This window comes from Ovis aries, chromosome 11 (assembly GCF_016772045.2).
Source record: "Ovis aries strain OAR_USU_Benz2616 breed Rambouillet chromosome 11, ARS-UI_Ramb_v3.0, whole genome shotgun sequence".
In the NCBI taxonomy this organism is placed as follows: Eukaryota; Metazoa; Chordata; class Mammalia; order Artiodactyla; family Bovidae; genus Ovis; species Ovis aries.
In genome coordinates, this window is record NC_056064.1 from 53872540 (window position 1) to 53885544 (window position 13005).

Below are 13005 nucleotides of genomic sequence, written 5' to 3' on the forward strand. Positions count from 1 at the left end.
GGTCACATGGCTCCGAGCCGAGCAGAGGATCAAAGGGGCTTTGTGGCCGAGGAACAAGGAGCCTCCCAGAGCGCGGGCAGAGGTAGGGAGGGACCGCGACGGCCTCCTTGCAGAGGGAGGCTCAGCGGGGCAGCGGCTCTGAAGGAGCGGGACGAGGGGTGCGGAGGGAGTGGGTGGGGGTGGAGGCAGGCGGAGAGAAGGGGCGCTAGCTGTGACCGAGGAACGCCAAGAAGCCCACTTCCCAAGCCAGCCTGAGTTAACCCCCAAAAGGAAAAGTGACATGGTTCCCCAGAGGGAGAGGGAGAAGGCGAGAGGCTCACCTGGACAGACGGCCAGGCTGCCCTTCCAACCAGTCCTGCTGGGGTGGAGGGAAGGGTGATGCCAAGAACCTGCTGCTGCCCACAGGCACCCTCTCCCTGCCGCCCACCCTGGCTCCCTCTCTGCCAGGTGTACCCCCCCCCATCTGGTTCTGAACCCCCCTCCCCTATCCCAGCAGCTCAGATGACAGGCCACTCTCCCCAGGAGGTCAGGTTTCCTGGCAGCTGAGGTGGGAGCAGAGCCAGCCCCGCTGTGTGTGCCCTGGTGGAAATGACCCGGGAAGGGAGCGGAGAGGAACCGGCAGGGGCTGGGGAGGCGGCGGCGGTGGCCAGCTCACCCTGAGCTCGGTCTTCTTCCTGGAGCCTCGGAAGATTACTATCGGATCCCGCTCTGGCTTCTCCAGCCCCTCAGGGCCTGGGGATGACTCACGGAGTCTCCTCCTCTCTCTCCCCTCCCTGCGGGCCCCTGGGAAGAGCTGAGACCCCCTCAGGGGATGGGTTAGGTGGTCCCCAGAGGAGGGAGCTTGGGAGCGTCCCTGTCCCGGGCTGGGCCTGCCCACTGGACGCTGGGATCAGCCAGATCCATCCTGTGCCTCGACCTCTGACCCCGGAGGGAGTGAGTCACTCCCAGGCATGGGCGGGGCCAACTTGGCTCAGGCCCACTCCCACAGGAGGAGACAGCTCCTGGGGGCTGGTGTGGGGGGTCTTCCTAGGGCAGAGAGTGGTTAGTTCAGGTGCAAAATGCCAGTCCATTCTCCTGCCTCCAGAAGACCCCCAGCTCAGCCTTCGGAGGCCAGGCCACACCCAAGGTTTCCCAGATCCCCGGCATGGTTAGTGGGCAAGGACCCAGGGGCACCCACCCCACCGGCCACAGGGGTAGGCTGACCACGTCCACCACCATGTCCCTCAGCAGCCAGCCCTTCCCAGCAGCAGCCACTCCTACCCCTGACGGCCAGCTTGCCCCCCAGGGGCCTCTGAGGTCTGGGGGTTTGCCACAAAGGCTTCAGGGGCCTGTGTTGCAAACCCCTTCCAACTCCGACATGGAGTGGCCACGCAGAGCTGCTGCCCCTGGTCTCCAGGCACTTGGCCAGAGCTGGGGGAGTGCCCAGTGGGAGGAGATGCATGTCCAGGGCCCTTCTTCGCATCTCACTGGGAGGGAGGCCGTGGTGGATCCCAGGCACGGGCCTCAGAGTCAGTATCAGATGGAGGCCCCTTCGCTTGAACCATCTTTGACTTATTACTCAACATCTGCTGGCCTGAACCTTCCCCGTCTGTAAAATGGGCATGATCAACTCCAGCTGCAAGAATTAAAGTGAGACACATGTGTGTCCAGAAACAGGAAAGGCAGCAGCTCTACAAATACAAATCCTTTTCCTCCAAGAAGGTGATTTCCAGACAGTTGCAAGGGCCCAGCCCCTCCTGAACCCCTGCCCACTTGTTCAGTTGCTCAGTGTCCAACTCCCTGCGACCCAATGGACTGCTGCACACCAGGCTTTCCTGTCCCTCACTATCTCCTGGAGCTTGCTCAAACTCATGTCCATTGAGTCGGTGATGCCATCCAACCGTCTCATCCTCTGTCGTCCCCTTCTCCTCCTGCCTTCAATCTTTCCCAGCATAAGGGTCTTTTCCAATGAGTCGACTCTTCCGCCTACTTGGCTGGGACCTAAAAAAGCAGGTCCAGGAACCAGCAACAAGGGAAGCCAGGCTAGGCGTAGGGTTAATTAACATGAAGCCTGCACTCCACACCTGCCCTGGCAGCCTCCTGGTCCCGCAGCACTCCCCTCGGAGCCTCCTTCCAGCCTCTGGCCTCACTGTTTCCCCCAGTTTTCTGGCCCCAGAGTCCACTCCCAGGGCCCGCTTCCCCTCCTGGGCGCCCACCACTGCTCTCCAAGCTCATCCCTCACTCTGCCCGCCATCTACACCCAACCCCCAGATCACAGGTCCAGGAGGCGGCCTGAGTACTTTGTACACATGCCAGGCTCCTCTTACAACTTTTCCTCACTTGTCACTGACCAGGGCCCTCAGAGCACAGAAGAGGGTATTCTTGTGCCCACCAAGCCCCCCAGTCCAGGGGCTTTTCCAACACAGAACGTCTGCCCCCCCGGCACAGTCCACTGCTGCTCAGGACACACTCGGCATCCAGGGAGAGCAGCCTGACACCTGGGCAGCTGCCCATCCAATCCTCCAGTGGAAACCGAAGGCCGGCCACAGACAGTCCAGCCACAGACGTGCTGTTAAAGTTTCTAGTAGTAAAAAAAATAAAAAATAAAAAAAATAAAGTTTCTAGTAGCCACAGTAAAAAATGTAAGAAGAAACAGGTAACATTAATGTTAATGTATTTTATGTAACCTAACAGAGCCAAAATAATATCAACCCAACATGTAATCAGTATGAACACTTTTGAGATCGTTACATGTTTTTTTGGCCACAAGGTATGTGGGATCTAGTTCCCAGACCAAGGATCAAACCCACGCCCCCTGCATTGGAAGCGTGGAGTCTCAACCACTGGACCACCAGGGAGGTCTCCAGTGTGTGTTTTATAATTATCGAACCTCTCGATTTGGACGGTTCACACTTCAAGCGGTCAATAGCCACAGGTGACCAAGGGCTACTGTCCTGGACAGCACAGCTCTCTATATTCTCAGTTTCACCCTGAGATGACAACAGACCCTTGGAGAGAGGTTTATCTGGATCATTTTTCACACCACATATGGAGCCACACTGGGGGTGATATTAGACACACATCAGCATCTACTGTGAGATGCTGAGGCCTCTATTGAGGCCGCTGATCCCTATGTGGCAGTATTCCCTTTCTGGGGACATAAAGGGACATGCAGGCTTCCCTGGTGGCTCAGACGGGAAAGAATCCACCTGCAATGTGGGGGACCTGGGTTCAATCCCTGGGTTGAGAAGATCCCCTGGAGGAAGGCATGGCAAACCACTCCAGTATTCTTGCCTGGAGAATCCCATGGACAGAGGAGCCTGGTGGGCTGCAGTCCAGGGGGTCACAGAGAGTCGGACACTATTGAGCGACTAAGCATAGCACAAGGGGACATGATTCTCAGCTTCCACCATTCGACACAGCAGAGCTTCTAAGAAACTGCTTTGCCAAATGTGCGCTAAGTATAGTCAGACAGTTTTCTGTGACTGCTCACACATCCCTTTCTGGGCTTCCCTCGCCTACCTGGCTCACGGTTGCGCAGGCCGGGATGAACCCGACTCAAAGGGAATGGGGCTTCCCTGGTGGCTGGGTGGTAAAGAGTTTGCCTGCAAACGCATGAGACATGGGTTCGATCCCTGGTCCGGGAAGATCCCACACGCCATAGAGCAACTAAGCCTGTGCGCCTCAGCTACTGGGCCAGTGCTCTAGAGCTTGGGAGCTGCAACTGAGCCCACGTGCCTGAGAGCCCGTGTGCCCTGCAACAAGAGAAGCCACTGCAATGAGAAGCCCAAGCACCGCAACGAACAGTACCCGCTTGCCGCAACCAGAGAAAGCCTGCACGCAGCGATGAAGAGCCATCATAGACAAAAATAAGTAAAATTTTTTTTTTTTTTTTTTAAGAATGAGTTGGGCTATTGCAGCCTGGAGCCAGGAACCCTTCTGGACACCCAAGCTCCCTCAACTGCTCCTCCCACTCAGACACCCAGACACTGGCTTCCCTTGCATCCAATAAGTACTTCAACACGCTTCTGGTTACTAACTTCAAAACTGCACTGATTAAAAAACAATCTATAAAGACAGAAAGCAGGGGTCGCCAAGGCGGAGGCAGCCGTGGCTGGGCAGTGACGCTTCATGGATATGGGGTTTCCACTGAGGTGAGGAAATATGCTGGAAGTAGATAACGGCGACGGTTGCGCAACACGCTGTATGTGTGCACAGTCAATAAAAAAGAATTGAACGTGCCCTCCTTTCACTGGAGCCAGTTTGTTTTCTTGTTTTATACCTTAAAACCAGAGGGGCCCCAAGACAGATCAGGAGCCCTGGGGGAGACTGTATCATGCCCCATCTTCCCAGAACCTCTGAATGTGATCTTACACGGCAGGACCGACTGCAGAGATGAAGGGCTGTGAGACACAGAGGCTCTCCCGATTATGTGGCTGGGCCCCGAACGTAATCCCGAGGGTCCTTAAGATAAGTCTGCAGAGGGGAGCTTGAAGAATATAGGAAGACGACTGTGTGATGACGAAGGCAGAGAGTGGAGTAATGCGGCCACAAGCCAAGGGCGCAGGCAGCCACTGCAAGGTGAAAGAAGGACAGCTTCTCCCTCTGGATCCTCCAGACAGAGCCAGCCCTGCCCAGTGCCCCTGATTTCAGACTTCTGACCACCAGAACTGTAAGAAGAATAAATTTCTGTTGTTTGAAGCCATTGAGTATGCGGTAAGTTGGGACAGCTGCTGCTGCTGCTGCTGCTAAGTCACGTCAGTTGTGTCCGACTCTGTGTGACCCCATAGATGGCAGCCCACCAGGCTCCCCCGTCCCTGGGATTCTCCAGGCAAGAACACTGGAGTGGGTTGCCATTTCCTTCTCCAGTGCAGGAAAGTGAAAAGTGAAAGTGAAGTTGCTCAGTCGTGTCCGACTCTTCGCGACCCCATGGACTGTAGCCTATCAGGCTCCTCCATCCATGGGATTTCCCAGGCAAGAGTACTGGAGTGGAGTGCCGTTGGCTTCTCCGAAGTTGGAAGAGCAGCCACACCAAAGGAAACTCATGCAGCCCCGCAGTCTGCAACTCGACCTGTGTAAGTCTGGGAGCTTCCTGGAGAGATGAAGACACAAACTCTCAGAGTGGGATGGGAACTTGCTCCAGGCCATGCACCTGTGAGCCGGACCCTTTCCCAGACCTATAGGATATTAGTCGGGGTTTGGGAGAGAGAGTTGGACTCATCCATAGAAAGCTAAAGAAACCCCCCTCGCCGGGTTCCAGCTGATGTGCATTCGGGGGGTGGGGAGGGTGGGGCGTGGGCTGCCCCATGGTGTCCTTGACAAGGGTGCTGTGGGCCGTTTCCTTCTGTCCATGAGCAGACCCCACCATCGGGAACACGGGGGACGGGGTTGAAGGGGGGGAGGTCGCCGGGGGCAACCGCACTGATCGGCTGTCTGGCAGGAGGGTCCCACATTGGAAGCCACAGAGGGACACGTCGAGGCTTCCACCTCCAGCCGGGCCAACTGGGTGAAGAGCACAGCATCCTGTGGGGGAGGCACCCGCCCTGCAGAGCAGAGCCACTCATGTGATGCCCGAGATGCTGGCTCGGGCAGCAGCGGGAGAAGGAAGCGGTTACACAGTGCCCTCCCTCCCTCCCTCCCTCCCTCTCTCACGCACGCACGCACCACCCCCACCCAGGTCCCAGGTCCCGAACGGTCCTCCTGCCAAGCCCAAAAGCCTGGTGGCGAGCACACAGCTCAGCCCTCCTGCCAGCTCCCTTCCAACCCACCCCGGGCAAACCCCCAAGGGATGAAGGGGATGCTTTCCATCAAAGGCCAAGAAAAATACCCTCCCCGCCTCCGCAGGCAGGTCACTGGGCTGCCCCCAGGCCCGCCCCCTGCAGGAGGACAAGGGAAGGGCTGGGTGGGTTGGAAGTGTGAGGCTGGGGGCTGAAGTGAGCCAGGAGCATAAGCAGCCACATGCCCCCAGGGATGGGGGGCCCAGGTGCCTAGAGTCAGGCCGACCTCAGGAGGTGCTGCCCCTCACGCAAGTCCCCCGCCGTCACTCCTGGGGTTGGGGAGGACCCCACAGCCCGAGGGCAAAGGCCCAGGCCTGCACGGGGGAGGGAGGGGACCCTAGCGCAGTTTCTCTCTGCAGTAGAGCTTGTTGTTACCTTGGGTTGACGTCTTTTTCCCAGGTCCTTTTCAACTTGACCTAGGAGAACCTTCAGGCTGCCCCTCATCTCAAAAACAAGGCCACCCCCACTTCCTGTGGCCCCGCCCCCTCCTCCAACTGTAGGCTTGCTTGCTTCCTCTCTCAACAACCTGACCTCCTCCCAGTTGGTCTACACTTGCGGCTTCCACCTTCTCAGCGCCCACTCACTTCTTAACCTCTGCTCTCTGGCTTCTGCCCATTCCACCATTAGAAACAACCTCTTGAAACGACCTTCATGGCCGACTGACCTCGGGGGGCAGCACGTGGCATGCATTAACCACTCCTCCTGGCAGGTCGCTTCTCCCGGCTACCTTCCTCATCTTGTCCCCCAAGACACAGGAGTCTCCTCTCCCCACATCTCAGGAGAGGCTGGCCTTACTTTTGTCACCAGCTTCAGCCACAACCCCCAGGCTGCCACCTCTGATCCTGATCGCCGTCTGACTCAACCACACCTCTAGGCATGCTTGTGTTCTAAGGTCCCCTATGCTGTTCACCCAGGCCCCATAGTGTCCCAAACCATACCTAAAAATCCCCTGGTAAAAGTCACCACTTCCAGGAAGCCCTCCAGGTGTTCCATCAGCTATGACCACCCCTGCCCGCTTTTGCGTTTCCTACCTCACATCCTGACCCAAAACACTTGTCTGGCTGATTCACTCACCTTCCCCGCCGCCCGCCCCGGCTCCTGGGTAGCGGCCCCTGTAAATGTTTGTGGAACTCGGCAGCCGGAAGGCCCCATTTCCTCCTTTCTAAGAAGCACTCCTCCCAGCCTCACTGTCAGGTTGCCTCTTCCCCTGGCAGGCACCTTTAATACACATTCCTTTTTCCTCTTGAAAAGCTATCATTACATCAACAATGTGTCAGAAATTATTTGATGATATCTTAACTCTCACTCGCAGCCAACTCTATTATTCTGGTTGGGATGGATACTTTGTAGCTAAGCGGTAGCCCCAGGCACACTTCCAACCCCACTACTCCATCCTCCTTCCAAAATCCCGAACTCCCAGCAACAAAACAAGCGGATCCTTCACTGATTTCAAGCAGAAACCCAGCGTGTCGGTACTGGAGAGCTCTCCCCGGGGGTGGGGTGGGGGGTGGTGTCAGGAGGGAAGACCTCCAGGCGGGGGCGCTCCAGGCCGGCGTTACGAGCGACACTCTAGACTTCCTGATCCTCCACTGAAATTAGGACCAAAACAAAAGCTTAAGCAGCTAAGATGGTAAATTTTTTCAGTCCAGCAATGCACAATTTGGTATTTAGAGGCGGGACTGAGGGTCTGGAACTGGGGAGTAAGGGAACAAGCAAGTAGAAAGAGCAGGATGTTTGTTTGACTTCTGCTCAGAGGTTCTCAAACCTAAGGGGAGCTTTGAGGAAATACAGATTCCCAGGCCCCTCCCCAGCGATTCTGATTTAACTAATCTAGGCGTTGGTTAAACATTTCTCAGGAGATTCCAACAGCTTGGGTTGAGAGTAGCTGGTTAGCACTGACACACATATGCAATACCCTTGAGATTTGGCAAGATGCTGATAACATTTAAACTTAAGCTAGGTGTGTCCAAGAGACACAGCGGGTGAGTGGGGTGGGGGTGACGTGTTAGTTGCTCAGTCGACTCTTTGTGGCCCCAGGGACTGTAGCCCGCCAGGCTCCTCAGTTCACAGAATTCTCCAGGCAAGAACACTGGTGTGGGTAGCCATTCCCTTCTCCAGGAGATCTTTCCAACCCAGGGATCAAACCCAGTTCTCCTGCATTGCAAGCAGATTCTTTACCATCTGGGTCACCAGGAAAGCCAGGGGTGGGGTGGGAGTGTCAGTACTTCCCACAGAGGGTGCAGGGCCAGAGGTGCTGAAGTGCTCCGTCGTGGCCGACTCTTTGTGACCCCATGGACTGTAGCCCACCAGGTTCCTCTGTCTGTGGAATTTTCCAGGCAAGAATACTGGAGTGGGTTGCCATTTCCTTTTCCAGGAGGGCCAGAGGGGCCCTTGGCAATTCCATGGGCAACATGGGGCCTTTTTATAAAGGGCCTCCACATTGCCCACTGTCTGGCTGGGACTTGGAAGAGAACCAGAGAAGGATACTTGGAAAGGTGTCCAGGATACACTACTGTGGCATAGGACTTGGGAGAGGCAGCATTTGAGTCCCTTAAGCCTCATCTGCCTAAGAACAGAACCTTCTGGAAGAACTCAGTTGTCAGCAGTCTCCTCCTCTGAGCAAGCCGGGAAGACTGACTATCGCAGACAAGAAGTCTACACACCACACCTACAGATACTATGCCACAAAACCATCCTGGCGCTCATCTCCCCTCTCAAGGGCCCATTTATCTTTCCAAAGTCCTCTGTTCTCCAGTAAGTGTCCTTCTCCGCCTTCCCTTTTCCTACTAAGAAGGTGTGTATATAAGCCCTAAATCCTGAAGACCTTTTAAGTAACATTTTCCTGTGAAATCCCTTACTTATGTGCTTACGTCTATCTTTTCTCTTACTAGTGTGGCTTAGTTTAGTTTGCAGACCCCCAAAAGACTGAAGGAGAGACATTATTTAGCCAACAAAGCTCCATACAGTCAAAGCTATGGTTGTTCCAGTGGTCACGTATGGATGTGAGAACTGGACCATAAAGAAGGCTGAGTGCCGAAGAATTGATGCTTTTGAACTGTGGTGTTGGAGAAGACTCTTGAGAGTCTCTTGGACTGCAAGGAGATCCACCCAGTCCATCCTAAAGGAAATCAGTCCTGAATATTCATTGGAAGGACTGAAAATGAACCTGAAGCCCCAATACTTTGGCCACCTGATGCAAAGAGCCGATTCATTATAAAGACCCTGATGCTGGAAAAGACTGAAGGCAGGAGGAGAAGGGGACAAAAGAGGACGAGATGGTTGGATGGCATCACTGACTCAATGGACATGAGTTTGAGCAAGCTCCAGGAAATGGTGAAAGACAGGGAAGCATGGTGTGCTACAGATCAAGGGGTTGTAGAGAGCTCTCACAGCTGAGCAACTAAACAACAAAAAGACCGAAGCTAAGAGGGTAGAGTAAAAGTTTTCCCTTCCCAATACCTGTGTGTGTAAGTCACTTCAGTTGTGTCCGACTCTCTGCAACCCCATGGACTGTAGCCTGCCAAGCTCCTCTGTCCGTGGGGATTCTCCAGGCAAGAATACGGGAGCAGGTTGCCATGCCATCCTCCAGGGGATCTTCCCGACCCAGGGATGGAATCCACATCTGCATCTGCACACCACACCTTCAGATACTGCCACAAAAACATCCTAGTTCTCATTTCTCCTCCTAAGGGTCCATTTATCTTTCCAGAGTCCTTCGTTCTCCAGTAAGGGCCTTTCTCCTTCTCCCCTACTACAAAGGTGTGTATTTAAGCCCTAAGTCCTAAAGCTCCTTTGAGTCACATTTTTTCTGTGAAATCCCTTACTTATGTGCTTACGTCTGTCTTTTCTCTTACTAATGTGGCTCCTGGGTTAGTCTGGAGACCCTCAAAAGACAGAAGCTAAGAAGGTAGAGGAAAAGTTTTCCCTCCCCAATACCCATGTGTGTGTTAAGTCACTTCAGTCATGTCCGACTCTTTGCGACCCTATGGATTGCAGCCCGCCAGGCTGTTTTGGCTTTCTCCAGGCAAGAATACTGGAGGGAGTCACCATGCCCTCCTCCAGGGGATCTTCCCAACCCAGGGACAAAACCCGCAGATTCTTTACCGCTGAGCCACCCGGGAAGCCCCAGGCAATGGTGCAGGTCACCTCAACTCACAGAAGAGGCTGCTTACACAGAACAAGCTGGGTATGCTGTTGTGCAACACGTAAAACACTAGCATGTAATACTGAGAGAAAGAGAGCTGCCCAGCGAAAGTTCTAAGTAAACATGGGAACGATAAATAGATACGAACAGCAGGCTGAGCCTGGTTAGAGGAAGGAAAGAAGACTGCCAAACCTTTGCTTCTCAGGCTGGACGGAAGCGCTCAGGTGCTATATTCACGGAGATGGTGCATGTTTTTTGTTTTCTTTTTAATAATTTTTAATTTTTAATTTTTTTTTAATTTTTTTACCATTTATTTCCTTTTTCTATTTTTGTTAAGCTTTTGGTTTCACCACTCACTGTGTGGGATCTTAGCGGCCAACCAGGGATCAAACCTGTTCCCCCTGCATTGGAAGCTCAGAGTCTTAACCACTGGACTGCTAGGAAAGTCCCAGGGTGAGTGTTTTTTGTTGCTGTTGTTAAATGCAAGCAGTCTTCACAGGCCCTGGGGAAGCAAACTCCCAAGTCTGTGTGTGGCTCGCTGGCCAGGTGGCCCCCAAGACGAGGCCTCACCTCCTGAGCCTCCGCTCACCCTCCTGAGCCCGAGGGTGATGAACCCACCTGCTGTTTGGCTGCTCGAGAGGAGGTGCCTCAAACTTCCTGCCCTCCTTGCGGGGTTTTGGGGAGTGCTTTGAATTAACCATGTCAAAGTGCTCTGAAAACCACAGAAAGCTTCTAACCAAGAGGAGCTGGCGACTCCGGGACTATTTTCATGACCTGGCAGAAAACGCCCCAGCCCAAGAAGCCTTGTTTTCCCCTCTGGGGTGGTGGCCTCAGTTTCAGGTGTGAGGGTTGAAGGCTTTTGCAGCTCCTTAAGATGTCTGATGTGAGGTTTTGTCAGACCCAGGTCCGCTTTAAATGGGGATGCCTGAGACCCCTCTCCCCTTTAGCAAAGAAGGGGGACGGGGGGCAGGTAAAACTGCCACTCATGGGAAACTAAGCGGCTTGTTTAATTGGGAATTGGGCCCAAACCAGCCCAGCCCAGCTCTTTCCTCTCCTCCTTTCTCTCCTCCCAGACCTGGAAGCTCAGGAAATTCAAGGCTGTGAAGCAGTGGGTACATGACCTCCAGCTATTTACTCAGACTGGGGTTGGGGAGGGGGGACACTGATCCTTCCCAGCTCACCCCACAAACCTGGGGAACCCCTGTGCCTGAAACTCCTGGCCCAGGGGCCAGTGGTCCAAGCCACCCAAGTTTTCATTTCATCCAGGAAACTCAGGCTTTGAGGTCAGAAGGATGGGTGTCCAAATCTGACACCACCACCTATCAGCTGAGCGACGGGTTATGTGTGTGTGTGTGTGTGTGTGTGTGTGTGTGTGTGTGTGTAAATTTCTTTAACTCTTGAGAGTGATTTTTCTCATCTGTCAAAAGGGGGAAGGGGTTCACTGGAATTCAAGGAAAATGAAAAGGAAAAAGATGGCATGTGTACAGACTGGCGCTGAGCCTGGCACCCAGGCAGATGTTCCATAGCGCTGCCCCCGCCTCTTCTCGGGTGTAGGAGCAGGGAAGACAGCCCACAGGCAGGCAGCGTCTGCCAGCTCCCCAGCGGAAGCGCAGAGAAGAATCAGCAGAAACCGTTGATGGATACGAAGAGTCTGGATTACCGATGACTGTCATGTATCTGTGGTTTTAAAACCTTAATGGTGGATCCAAAAGATCTTCTGGGAAATTTCGCTTCTAAAAGCACATAAAAAAAAGGAATAAATCCTGCAAACATAATATTCAGTGAAAGAAGCCAAAAATGGAAGTATACTACATGGTAACACAGTAATGACTCAATGGACATGAATTTGAGCAAACTCCGGGAGACTGTGGACAGAAGAGCCTAGTGGATTGCATCCTCGGGGTTGCAGAGTCGGATGCAACTTAGCGACTGAACAACAATTCAGATACAGTTCAAAACCAGGCGAAACCCTCACTGCTGATGCAGCATTTCTGTTTCCTGATTCTGGTGGTGACTGCATGAACCTATGTATGTGATAAGTCTCACTTCAAAGAACCATTTGCCCCCCAAAGGGACATTTCACCTGAAAACTGGCGAGAGCCGAGTCAAGTCTGTAGCTGAGTTAACATCCTTGTACCTGTCAGCTTCCTGGTTTTGATATGTACTGTGACAGGTCATTAGGGGAGAAGCTGGCAAAGGGTACCCTGGCACTCTCTACTATGACTTTTGTGATCTCTGGCAAGTCGAAGATTATTTCAAAATAGGGAAAATATTTTAAGTACATTCAAGGGAGCTCCCTTCTAGTTGCTAAAGGAGGTGTTGCCTATTCGTAAACTGTGTTAACAAAACCAATTTAATCTTTCAAACACCAAAAAAGGTATATTCAAAATGTGAAATGCCACACGTGATGTACCAGTTAGAAATGGGAACTGGATGATTTCATGACGTGTCTGTTCATTCCTTCATCTCCTGTACACACGTGGAGCACGCAGGCACCTTGTCAGGTACAGGGAAGGGGCTAAGCCTCACCAACAGAGGCCCTGCCTGCCCGGGTCCTGGCCTCAGGACAAAGCTAAGGGATCCGGCACCATGTAGCAAGAGCCAGTGAACACGCCACTGAGGCTGTTCTTAGAGATACCTAGAAGGGGTCCCACCCCTGTGGAAGAACAGACCTTCCAGGCCAAGGGACTGGCAGGCAGTGGGGCCAGCAGCAAGCCTCGGGGGAGCCTCAGCAAAGCCGTTCGGGTGCCACGAGAGGAGTGAGCTGCGGAGGGGCAAGCTGATGAGGCTGGAAGACGATCACTTCGTGTCATCTGGGCTGTTTCTCCAGATGCCAGGATAGAACGATCAGAGTGGTCAGGCGGTAGAGATTCATTCGCTTGGTCCCCACGCAGCTCAGAAAATGACATTTCTCGGCCAGAGGCAGGAGCCTAACTCTTGTGAGCTGCTGGCTCTGGGTGCTGATGGTGGAAAGCGCAGTTTGCAATCTGACCCACCAAGGTCTCTGAGAGCCCCGGGCAGGCTGGCGGCATCTGCAAAGGAGGTCTCCACCTAAGGCAGCGCACCTGGCACTTCCCTACCTCATCTCAGGCCACGGTCCCCAAG

General features: G+C 53.9%; 1 protein-coding gene and 1 long non-coding RNA gene across 9 annotated transcripts in view; one reads left to right on the forward strand and one right to left on the reverse strand.

Moving 5' to 3' along the window:
• SEPTIN9 (septin 9) overlaps positions 1-13005 on the reverse strand; it is a 180536-nt gene that overhangs the window by 36314 nt on the left and 131217 nt on the right. The window contains exons 1-2 of one of the 8 annotated variants that reach the window (XM_042256305.2): positions 656-6229; positions 321-355 (exon numbers count right to left, since the gene is read on the reverse strand). The exons of 6 other annotated variants lie outside the window; for them this stretch is intronic. The gene's annotated coding sequence lies outside the window, so the exon portion shown is untranslated. Of the gene's footprint in view, positions 1-320; positions 356-655; positions 6230-13005 lie in introns of those variants that run through there. One more of the 8 variants, XM_027974162.3, reaches the window with a different exon arrangement.
• LOC132657362 (uncharacterized) lies at positions 5-12342 on the forward strand. Its single transcript, XR_009595393.1, has 2 exons — positions 5-82; positions 2334-12342. It is a non-coding gene; the product is annotated as an uncharacterized LOC132657362 (long non-coding RNA).